Source organism: Leptonychotes weddellii, chromosome 10, assembly GCF_054177405.1.
Source record: "Leptonychotes weddellii isolate Sample4059 chromosome 10, ASM5417740v2, whole genome shotgun sequence".
Taxonomy (NCBI): Eukaryota; Metazoa; Chordata; class Mammalia; order Carnivora; family Phocidae; genus Leptonychotes; species Leptonychotes weddellii.
Window position 1 is genome coordinate 79180933 of NC_138378.1, and position 11487 is coordinate 79192419.

The following is an 11487-nucleotide window of genomic DNA, read 5'->3' on the forward strand; positions in this document are numbered from 1 at the left end:
CAGTTCCCTCCTTTGCTAAAGAGCACATACTGCCTTCCTTGGTCATTTTCTTTATTCCCCTCACTCACCCTGTACCACTTGGTTCTACTCATTATTCCTCAAATATTCCACTCTTCCCTTCTGTGATGGCTCCTAAGATTCCTCCCCACCCCCTGCTGTCGAGATCCTATATGCCCATTCATTCCCCATTCCCTAGCTCAGTAGCTAGCTTAGAGCTGAAGCTTAGCATATGCCTGTTGAGTTCAACATTTGCTCCCCCTCCTCAGCTCTCATTACTTTTTCCTGTAACTCTTCTGCTTCAACTAAATTAGTCTCCTTGCCACATGACTTCCTTCCTTCCTTAGCGCTTTTATTACTCTGTCAATCCATGGCTCGCTCCTCCCCCAAAACTCAACTCCAAACTGACTCTGTCCCGGAAGTTATGCTTAATTATATCCTCCCTTATTTGGGTTTAATCATCAACTCCTGGGTATCTGTGGGCTTCATCTGGGCAATACTAATTACTCTTGCTAATCTGTTTCTTCAGAAGGGTTTTCTTCTCTTTCTGTGAGTTTATGAAAAGTGGTGGGATGTGATGGGAAGAGCAGGGTTATACTACTTTGGACAAAGTGGGGATAATACAACCTATTTCATAGTTATATGAGGCATAAGAAGTGAGATGATTATCTATGAATGGCATGCCTAGGTCCAACAAATGGCATTTTTTCCCTTTTCTCTCATCAACAAAATGATTTGCTCTTACAGGATAAGAATGTGCTTTCCTTTTTTTTAAACTTTCCTCCCCATCACTTCCCTTGGTGACTGTTTTCTCCCCATCACTGACATATGTAAGAACACCAAAGGCAGAGAATTGTGATCCTCACAAATACAATGAAATGTGCTAAACCGGGCACCTGGGTGGCTCAGTTGGTTAAGCGTCTGCCCTCTGCTCAGGTCATGATCCCAGGGTCCTGCATCGGGCTCCCTGCTCTGCAGGGAGTCTGCTTTGCCCTCTGCCCCTCCCCTCCTGTGCTCTCTCTCCCTCCCTCTCTCTCAAAAATAAATAAATAAAATCTTAAAAAAAAAAAAAAAGCAATGTGCTAAATCTGGGGAATGGGGAAGAGACTTGTCACTTCTCAGATGTTGAAGAGCAGCTCCCACTTTGACTGGCGAGCAGGGCACTGGGCACTGAATGAGCCGGTCCCACTGACAGTATGAAACAGGAAGGTTACGGGAGTGAGTGGGGCTCTTAAGTGTTTGGGTGGTGAGGACAAGGAAGGACTGGTTCACTGCAGCCAGGCTGCAGTCAGCATTCACATTCAGTGTTTGGACTTGCCCTGCCCTCCTGTGGCCACAAGTAGTGACACCTTTTACTGAACTCTTGCGGAAGAGCCACAATAATAGGAAAAACTAACAGAGCCAAATGATTGAAAATAAGGTAATGCCTAAAGCAGTCCTTCTCAGAATTCAACCCTAAAGCAAGGTTGCAAAATGGAAATGTATTTAAGATAGAATGTAACACTTTAATACACAAACAGACATAGAATATCTAAAGTAAAGACCTAGGAAAATGGTGCTCCAGCTCAGTCCTGTAGATCCTCCCTTGTCCTACAAAGGCCCTGACCTATAGGCCAGACCTGTTCCTTTCCAAATGGCCCTCATATGGCCTGTCCTTGAGCAGGATGGGCTTTAGGGGTTCTGGGAACCTCCTGAAATTATATATAATTTCATCTGTACGTGTAGAGGTGTATTCTAATAGGGTGGAGGAAGAAACAGGTCCTGTGCTTTTATCAGATTCTTGAGAGGGCTGTGACTCCAAAAAAAGGTCAAGAGCCACTGCAAAAACTATGGAATTCTGGTATCTTAGCCTCCCTGGGCCAGTTTGCAATCAGTGCTGTCTAGCTTCTGAATATAGGAGTAGTACAGAATGTTAATAACTAGGATAAGTAATCAGAGTGGACAAAGTTTGCTCAGGAACAACTGTGCAGAGTCATTTAACCACTGTCTTTAAATCAACAATGGCATGAGGATAATCTCTAATAGCTCACAATGTTGGGCGCAGCCTGGCTTGTCTTTCTGAGCTCATGTCCCTCATTTATGGAGATGATGCTTGGACCCTGGAAAAAAGGAGAAGCTCCTTTTTTTTTTTTTTAAGATTTTTTTTTAATTTATTTATTTGACAGAGAGAGACACAGCGAGAGAGGGAACACAAGCAGGGGGAGTGGGAGAGGGAGAAGCAGGCTTCCCACGGAGCAGGGAGCCCAATGCGGGGCTCGATCCCAGGACCCTGGGATCGTGACCTGAGCCGAAGGCAGACGCTTAACGACTGAGCCACCCAGGTGCCCCAAGGAGAAGCTCCTTGAAAGGAGGTAGCTGGGTAGTGATGATTATAGTGGTGTAGACTCTCTAGAGAGGTGAGTGCAGGACTGAGCAAGTGGTGATCATCTTCCTAGGGTTCCAATCTATAAGAGAGCAAAACATCACTAGAACTGTAATGAGAATAGAGAGACTTTATTTCCCAGAACTCTTCTCAGGGAGAGTAGAGATGTCATTCATTCATTCATCCTTTCATTCAATTCATTTGTCATTCAAATAATTATTTATTTAGTGCCTTCTATGATCCAGGCACTGATTGTGTCAACAATGAAAGAGATAAATTCTCTGCTTTTGTGGCTTACATTCTATTGGGAGAACAAACAATAAACAAACAATGGGAACAAAAAACAATTACAGATAATGATAGGTACTATGAAGAAAAATAAAGCAAGATAAGGGTATGGCGTGTGTGTGTGTGTGTGTGTGTGTGTGTGTGTGTGTGTGTGACATTTTTCTCTTCAGGAAAGTTTATGATCCAAGTTGTAAGAAAATACATTTTATTTATGGGCCTTAATTAAGAGCTCTATTTTCATTTTACAAAAAAAAAAAAATGTAACCCACATGCAAAAGAGGTTGGTCCCTACTGACTGAGACATACCAAAGTCTAAACATAGTTTAACTTGGAAAACACTAGACTTAGAAGGTATTTAAAGAGTCCTCTTTTTCTGCATAAACGTGTTTACATATTCTATAAACAAAGAAGCATTTATTGTAAATTGCAACGCAAATCTGAAAGGTTGACTGGGAGAAAGTGTTTTCATAGGCAGTACAGTGAGGGAGAACAGGGAAATGGGTTATTTAGGAGGTTTGAATGAAGAGGAAGTGGGGCTAGGAAGGCATTACATCTATTGGTATGGCCCCAAGAACTAGCCCAAGGAGCTTTGTTTGCCTCTATAATGTCCAAGGGAGCCAAGGTCAAGATTTACTCTGAGGTGAAAATAAAAGTAGGAGGAACCAAGAAAGAACAGAATACTTACTGGGGAGCTAGGAGGAAGAAGGAATAGTTTTAAAAAGACATGGAAACCCAAGAAAGTCCTAACATATGTCTAGACAGACTATGTGACAGCTTTGTGATTCTGCATATGTGTATGCATTTTTGTATTGTTGGAGGTGTATCTTCAAGGTATTGGATTTCTAGAAGTGGGAGTGGTAAGTAAATGGACATGTCCCCAAACCAAATAATCTAATTAAAAAGTGGGCAGAAGACAAGAATAGACAGTTTTCCAAAGAAGACATATAGATGGTCAACAGACACATGGAAAATGCTCAACATCACTGATCATCAGGGAAATGCAAATCAAAACTACAATGAGAGATCACCTCACACCTATCAGAATGGCTAAAATCAACAATACAGGAAACAACAGGTGTTGGTGAGGATGTGGGGAAAGGGGAGCCCTCTTGCACTGTTGGTGGGAATGTAAACTAGTGCAGCCACTCTGGAAAACAGTATGGAGGTTCCTCAAAAAGTTAAAAATAGAACTACTCTATGACCCAGCAATTGCACTACTAAGTATTTACCCAAGGAATACAAAAATACTAATTCAAAGGGATACATGAACTCCAATGTTTATAGCAGCATTATCTACAATTGCTAAACTATGGAAACTGCCCAAGTGTCCACAGACTGATGAATGGATTAAGAAGATGTGATATATATATAATTGAATATTACTCAGCCATAAAAAAGAAATCTTGCCTTTGCAATGAAATCTTGCCATTTACCATTGGATGGACCTAGAGAGTAAGATTAAATAAAAAAAAAAATGTCCAATAAATGAATCAACAACAAAAAAACAAAACAAAAAGTAAACACACATGTCATTTTGTTAGGTATTGCCAAATATCCCTCCAAAAGGGTTGTGCCACTGTGCATTCTATCAGCAAGGCAAATGTGTTCTCATACTTTTTAACTTTTGCAAATCTAATAGGTGGTAAGTAGTATGTCGGTGCAGTCTTAATTTTCATTTCTCTAATTATGAGTGAGGTTAAGCATATTTTCATATGTTTAAGGGCCATTTAAAAATATCTTTTGAATTATCCACTCATGTCTTTTATCCATTTTTCTGTAGGGTTTTTGGTCTTTTTCCCCTAAGTTTTTAAGTGTTCTTTTTATATTAGAGATATTAGCCCTTCCTCTCCATGTCCCCACCCCCCACCCAAGATATAACTTGTAAATAATTTCTCCAATTTTTTCAGTTGTCTTTTGACTTTATTTAGGGTACCTTTTGCCATGCCATATTTTTGTTTTGCTATATTTTTATTTTTATGCAGTTAAATAAATTACTGCACATGGATTTTGAGTCATAGGTAGAGAAACTTTCCCTATTCTAAGATTATAAAGGTATTCACCAATGTTTTCTTTTACTACTCTTTAAATATTATTCTTTACAGTTAGGTCCCTGGTACACTTGGAATGCTTTCTAGATGGTAACCAGTTGCCTGGCACCACTTTTGGAACAAGTCCATCTTTGCCCTTGTAATTGGAGAGGCCACCTTTATCTTGTACTAAATTTATACCTGTACTCATGTCTATTTCTGTCCCCAGTTAGTCCTTGTGTTGTGCTAACCAGGGCTCCAGTGCTAGGGATACGATGGGGCCAATCTCAGATGGGCAAGTGGCCAGACTGTCCAAGGTTGGGTGGGAATAACACAGGGCATCTGCCAAGTGAAGCAGGGGTATGTGCATCTGTAATTGTTAGGGGATGAGAAGGAGAAAGGAGGAGGAGAGTAGAGTTGGGATTTAGTCAGAAGAACTTTTAAGTCATAGTCTTGTAAAGACAGAGAGAAATGATGGAGCACTTGAGTTTACTAAAGTGAATATAGAAAAGGAAGTAAAAAAGAAAGAACCAAACTGATCAACAATGAAGAGGGCCTTTCAGTCTGGTTGAGTTCTAATTTCCTTATAAATAATAGCTATAAACTCTAGATAATATAGTTAAAAAAATAAACCAACTATCTGAGGACAACTGCCTGAGGACTGTGGAGACTGAACAAAGGTAGATTTCAGAGAGGAACTGAAACTTGGGAACAAGTGACCAGCAAAGAATGAGTTCCCCCGAGGGTGGCCTCAGTTGTATCAGTGTGAACTTAGCATAGCAGCTTAAACTTCAATAGAAAGGCCTCCCTCTTTCACTGGCCTTACCAGGGGAAGGAGCCAGAGGCAAAGAGAACCTCCAGAAAGTGGGGAAGAAATCCAAGAAAGGAGGGAGCCTGAGAACCCTAAATTATGTGTTTAAAACTCAGTCCATGCACCTTGCTGACCCTTGCACCACACATGTATGGGACAAACTGAAAGCAGCTCATAGTTGAGGCTTAACGAATGCAACTGAGATCTGAGTCCCTGACTGCTGCAGGCTATGACAGGTTGCAGTTTGCGTCTAACAAAGTTAGCTGTCTACCAAAACAAACACTTTTCAGGGTAATATACTAGGATCTGGAGTCCGTATAACAACATTCACAAAATACAACCCAAATGTTTTAGCATACAGAGTCAGAAAATATGACCCAGTCTCAAAGGAAAATACAATCAACAAATGCAAACACCAAGATGTAAAGGTATCAGACTTATCAAAGATTTTAAAGCAGCATAATTATATAACTATACATATAAATTATAATTATGCTCAATGAGGAGTAGAAAATATGTTCATAATGAATGACCATATAGGAAATTACAGGGAAATAAAAAATATAAAGAAGAATAATATGGAAATTTTAGAACTGAAAAATACAGTATCTGAACAAGAAAATTCACTGCATGGGCTTGGGAATGAGAGCTGAGAGGCAGTAAACTTAAAGATAGGTCAATGAAGATAATTTAATCTAAAAAAGAGAAAGAAAAAAATCTGAACAAATAAAACCAACCACAGAGGCTTGGAAAACTGTAAAAACAATTTTAAAGGTTTAACATGTGGGTAATTGGATTCCCAGAAAAAGAGACAAAGGGGAATGAGATGGAAAAAATATTTGAGGAGACGATGGCAGGAAATTTCCCAAATTGAAACAAGGATATAAATTTATAGGTTGTGATATTGTGGCATATAATAAGAAATATACATTTGGTCTTTGTCCTGTTTCTGGCAGAGCTCCTAAAACCTTTGGGATTTCCGAAGTGAGAGAGCAATAAAGATATCTTTAGTCATGTTAATGAGGCAACTTTTGGAAAGCACCTAAGGATGGGGTCAGTTGCCAGAGGATAGTCCTGTGATTAGAGGGTTGGAACTTTCAGTTCCACACTGTGACCTCTGGTGAGGAGAAAGGGACCCTGAGGTTGTCAATGGCCAATGATTTTATCAACTGTGCCTATGTAATGAATTCCCCATGAAAACCCGTAAAAGGACGTGGTTCAAAGAGCTTGTGGGTTGATGACATGTAGAGATTTGGGGAGAGTGGTGTTCTGGGAGAGGGCCTGAAAGCTCTGATCCTCTGTCCTCACACTTTGCCCTATGCATTTCTTTTACTGGGCTGTTTTGGAATTATCTCCTCCTATAATAAAATGGTAATCTAGTATGTAAAATGTTTCTCTGAGTTCTGTGAGCTGCTCTGACAAATTAAATAAATCCAAGGAGGGAGTCATTGGAATTTCTGACCTATAGCTGATCAGTCAGAAGCATAGGTGACAACCTGGACTTGTGATTAGTGTCTGGTATGTGTGTGTGTGTGTGCATGTGTGAGATTTTTTTTTGTGGGACTGAGCCCTTAGTTTGTGGATCTGATGCTATCTCCGGATAGTGCCGGAATTGAGTTAAGTTGTAGGACACCAGCTGGTGTAGAATTGCTTGTGGGAAAATGCCCCCACACATCGAAATTGGGTACAGTATGGTTATAGATTCAAGAAGTTCAGTGAACCCTAAATAAGAAATCTGTGCCTAGTCACATCATTATAAAGCTGCTGAAGAACAAACATAAAGAGAAAATTCTTGAAAGCTGCCAGATAAATAAATGATCCTTTACATACAAGGGGAAAGTGATTCAAGGACTGTGATATTTAATTAGAAACCATGGAAGACCAGAAGATAGTGGAACAACATATTTAACATGCTGAAAGAAAAAAAATATTCTTTCAACACATAATTCTATATATAAGAAAAATATTCTTCAAGAACGAAGGTGAAATATGCATTTTCAGATAAATAACAACTAAGAAAATTTGTCACTATCAGAACTAGCTATAAGAAATACAAAAATTCAGGTGCCTGGGTGGCTCAGTCGGTTAAGTGTCTGCCTTCGGCTCAGGTCATGATCCCAGGGTCCTGGGATCGAGTCCCGCATCGGGCTTCCTGCTCGGCGAGGAGTCTGCTTTTCCCCCTCCTTCCCGCTTGTGCTCTCTCTCACTATCTCTGTCTTTCTCAAATTAAAAAAAAAAAATTAAAAATTAAAAAAATTAAAAAAAAAAAAGAAATACAAAAATTCTTTGAGCTGAAGGACATAATATCCAAAGGAAACTTGGATCTTCAGGAATGAATGAAGAGCATTGGAAAAGAAAAGAATATTTTTCTCTTAGTTTCTTTAAAATACATATTATTGTTTAAAGCAAAATTTATAATGTCTTGTGTAATTTATAATGTAGATGTAATCCACATGGCAACTACAAAATAAAAGACAGTGTGTGTCTGTTTGTGTGTGAAGGGGATAAATGGGCCTACATGGTTGCAAAGTTTCTATATTTCACATGAAATGATACTATATTAATTCTAAGTAGGCTGCATAAAAGTTAAAAAAATACCTTTTAATGCCTGTAAGGTTTCTACATTTTATGTAAAATATTATAATCTTATTTTATTTATTTATTTGGGAGAGAGAGAGTGAGCATGGGTGGGGGGGTAGTAGCAGAGGGAGGAGAAGCAGGCTCCCCACTCTGCAGGGAGCCAGACGTGGGGCTCCCTGGGATCATGACCTGAGCTGAAGGCAAACAACTGACTGAGCCACCCAGGTGCCCCTCTTATTTTATTTTTTAAGTGACCTTTATACCCAATGTGGGGCTCAAACTCACAATCCCGGGACCAAGAGTCTCATGCTCCACCGACTGAGCCAGCTAGGCACCCTAAAGTATTGTAATCTTGCGGCTTCTACTTTTTATATGAAGTGGTACTATACTGACTCTGAGTAGACTGAAAAGTTAAGGATCTGTAACATAATCCCTAGAGAAGCCACTAAAAAGTAATGCAAGGAAATATAGCTAAATGACAAAATATAAATTAAAACAGAATTCTAAAAATATTCAATAATTTAAAAAAAGTGGGAAAGCAGGGAAAGGGTGAACAAAAACCAGAGAATACAAAAAATAAAATGGTATACCTAAATCCAACCATATCAATACTTATGGTAAATGTTAAGGGATTATATACTCCAAATAAAAGGCAGAGATTAGTAGAATGGGTAAAAAGCAAAACCCAATTACAGGCTGTCTATAAGAGATACACTTTAGTATAAAGACACAAATGGGTTGAAACAAATGGATGAAAAAAGGTGAACCATAAACACAGTAAGACCCAAGAAAAATAAAAACATATCATACAAAGACTTGTTTATGGATATTTGTAGCAGCTTTAGTCACAACAGACAAAAATTGGAAACAAGTGAAACACCCATTAACAGGTGAATGGTTAAACAAAATGTGGCATATTCATACAATATACTACTAGTCAGCAATAACAAGAAACTATGGTATAAACAATGACATGGATTAATCTCAAAGTCTAAAAGAAACAAGTCAGACATAAAAGAATATTGTATGATTGCATTTATACAAAATGCAAACTCATCTACAGACAAAAAGCACATCAGTGGCATACACTAGGAAATGAGGGAGGGAAGGAGTGTAAAGGGGCAAAAGGAATCTTAGGGATGATAGAAATGTTCTGTATTTTGATTGTGGTGATGACTTGTGGGCATATACAACTTTCAAAACTCATTGAATTTATACTTTGAATGGGTGCAATGTATAGTATGTAAATTATTCCTTCATAATCTTGGAGAGGAAATGTTTTTTAAACCTCTGTTTTCAAATAACTTTATTTTTTTTGTTGAGCTCTAAAAAAATTCTTTAATTCAATTTAAAAAAAGGGAGGAACTAACATTTTCTGAGACCATGGCTTCTGTTAATGAAATAAGCAGATGTCTCTCTGTGTTGAAAATCTTTAGGTAATAAATACAATAGTGGTTCTAATTTAGTCTTAACACCACAAGGAAATGACTTTACTGTGGTTATCAAAGACAAACTCAATGAACAGCTGCGTTTTCTGGTCTATTTTCCAAGACACTGGAAGGGGAAAACAATCAATATATGGAGTCTGACAATTGCACTGAAGCATGAAGCATAAGATAGGGTTTTTCTGTTTTTGTTTTTACTTTTTTTTTCTGGACTCCTTTAGGAAGCAATGAATCTTTACCTTCTATGTTTGGGTTGTTAACATTTGGTGTTTCCTGAGAACACATATGGATACAATAGCTTTCCAAAAGAGCTGACACTGATCCTTAGCAAAGTTTGGAGGAAATACTAAACAGATGGTTTGTGAGCACTTAGAAAGGGAACCTGATACCCTTGTGTACAAGGCTGAGAAGTGCAGGCTGGCTGACAGCATCGTTAGGTTGATATGTAACTGGTTGAAAGACTTACATACTCAACCAGGACGCTGCTGTCAATCTGGACAGATGCCCTCTGGATGCCAAAGTGCATTGATCATACCAGCCATTTTAATTTTGGCATATTTATTATTTAGTCATTCTTTAGAAAGCTATTATAAAATTTTTATTATATACAAATGAACACATGCAACATATATGTAAGCTACAAGCATAATAGCAAAAGGAACATTCATGAATCCTTTATTCAACTTAAGATGTAGAATATCAACAATACTACTAAGATATCTGTATGCTTTGTCCTGATCTTCTCCAAGGGAAACCTTGCCACATTGAATTTTGTTTTTTTATCATTCCTTTCCTTTTAAAAGTAGTTAAACAAATGTTTTTAATGAACAAATGTTCATTATTTTATTTTATTTTATTTTTATTATTATTTTTTTAGATTTTATTTATTTATTTGACAGAGACACAGCGAGAGAGGGAACACAAGCAGGGAGAGTGGGAGAGGGAGAAGCAGGCTTCCCGCTGAGCAGGGAGACCGATATGGGGCTCGATTCCAGGACCCCGGGATCATGACCTGAGCCGAAGGCAGACGCCCAACGACTGAACCACCCAGGCGCCCCATGTTCATTATTTTAAACAAATGTTTTATTATTTTAATTTTGATTGAACTTTATAAAGAGGTATCATATGTTATATCTTTGGTTATCTGCTTTTTTCTCAATATTGAGAAGATTCATCCACATTGTATGTAGCTGTGGTTCATTCATTTTCATAACTATATGATATTCCACTTTGTGAATATACCTTATAATATTTATTCATTCCTCATTCAATGGACATTTGAGTGATTTCTAATTTTTTGGCTTTTTGAATAATATCAATATTCACATTCCTGTATGTGTTTCTAGGTACACATTTGTAGAAGTTTTTCTGGAGATATTCTCCTAGGAATGGAATTGCTGGATTATAGGATATTGTGAATGTTACTTTACAACAAAATGACAAGTTGTGTACTAAATTTACACTCTTTCAGTGTATAAGAGTTTACACTGCTCTGCTGTCAACACTACAGTGAGACTTCTTAATTTTTTGCAAACTAGCGGGCATAAAATCGTATATAATTATTTCAATTTGTATTTCCCTGCTTACTAATGAGGGTGACAAATTTTCTTATATTAATTTGCCACTAACACTTCCTCTTCTGTGAAATGTCCATTCAGATCTTTTGCTCATTTCAAAATTGGATTTTTTAAAGAAGTTGTTTATTCTGGATACCAGATCTTTATTGGTCATTTGAATTAGATACAGAGTTATGATTTGTCTTATCACTTTCTTATGGTGTCTTTTGAGACTGGGGGGTTGTTTCCTCCTTCCTTCCTTCCTTCCTTCCTTCCCTCCCTTCCTTCCTCTCTTCCCTCCCTTCCTTCCTCTCTTCCCTCCCTTCCTCCCTCTCTTCCCTCCCTTCCTCCCTTCCTTCCTCTCTTCCCTCCCTTCCTCCCTCTCATCCCTCCCTTCCTTCCTCTCTTCCCTCCCTTCCTC

General features: G+C 38.3%; 1 protein-coding gene and 1 long non-coding RNA gene across 5 annotated transcripts in view; both read right to left on the minus strand.

Moving 5' to 3' along the window:
• Positions 1-11487, minus strand: part of M1AP (meiosis 1 associated protein) — a 68321-nt gene that overhangs the window by 25241 nt on the left and 31593 nt on the right. The window lies entirely within an intron of this gene.
• Positions 1082-11487, minus strand: part of LOC145715913 (uncharacterized) — a 15131-nt gene continuing 4725 nt past the window's right edge. Inside the window, exons 2-3 of the long non-coding RNA XR_014138182.1 lie at positions 4055-4092; positions 1082-2441 (exon numbers count right to left, since the gene is read on the minus strand). This is a non-coding gene — a long non-coding RNA (uncharacterized LOC145715913). The remainder of the gene's footprint in view (positions 2442-4054; positions 4093-11487) is intronic.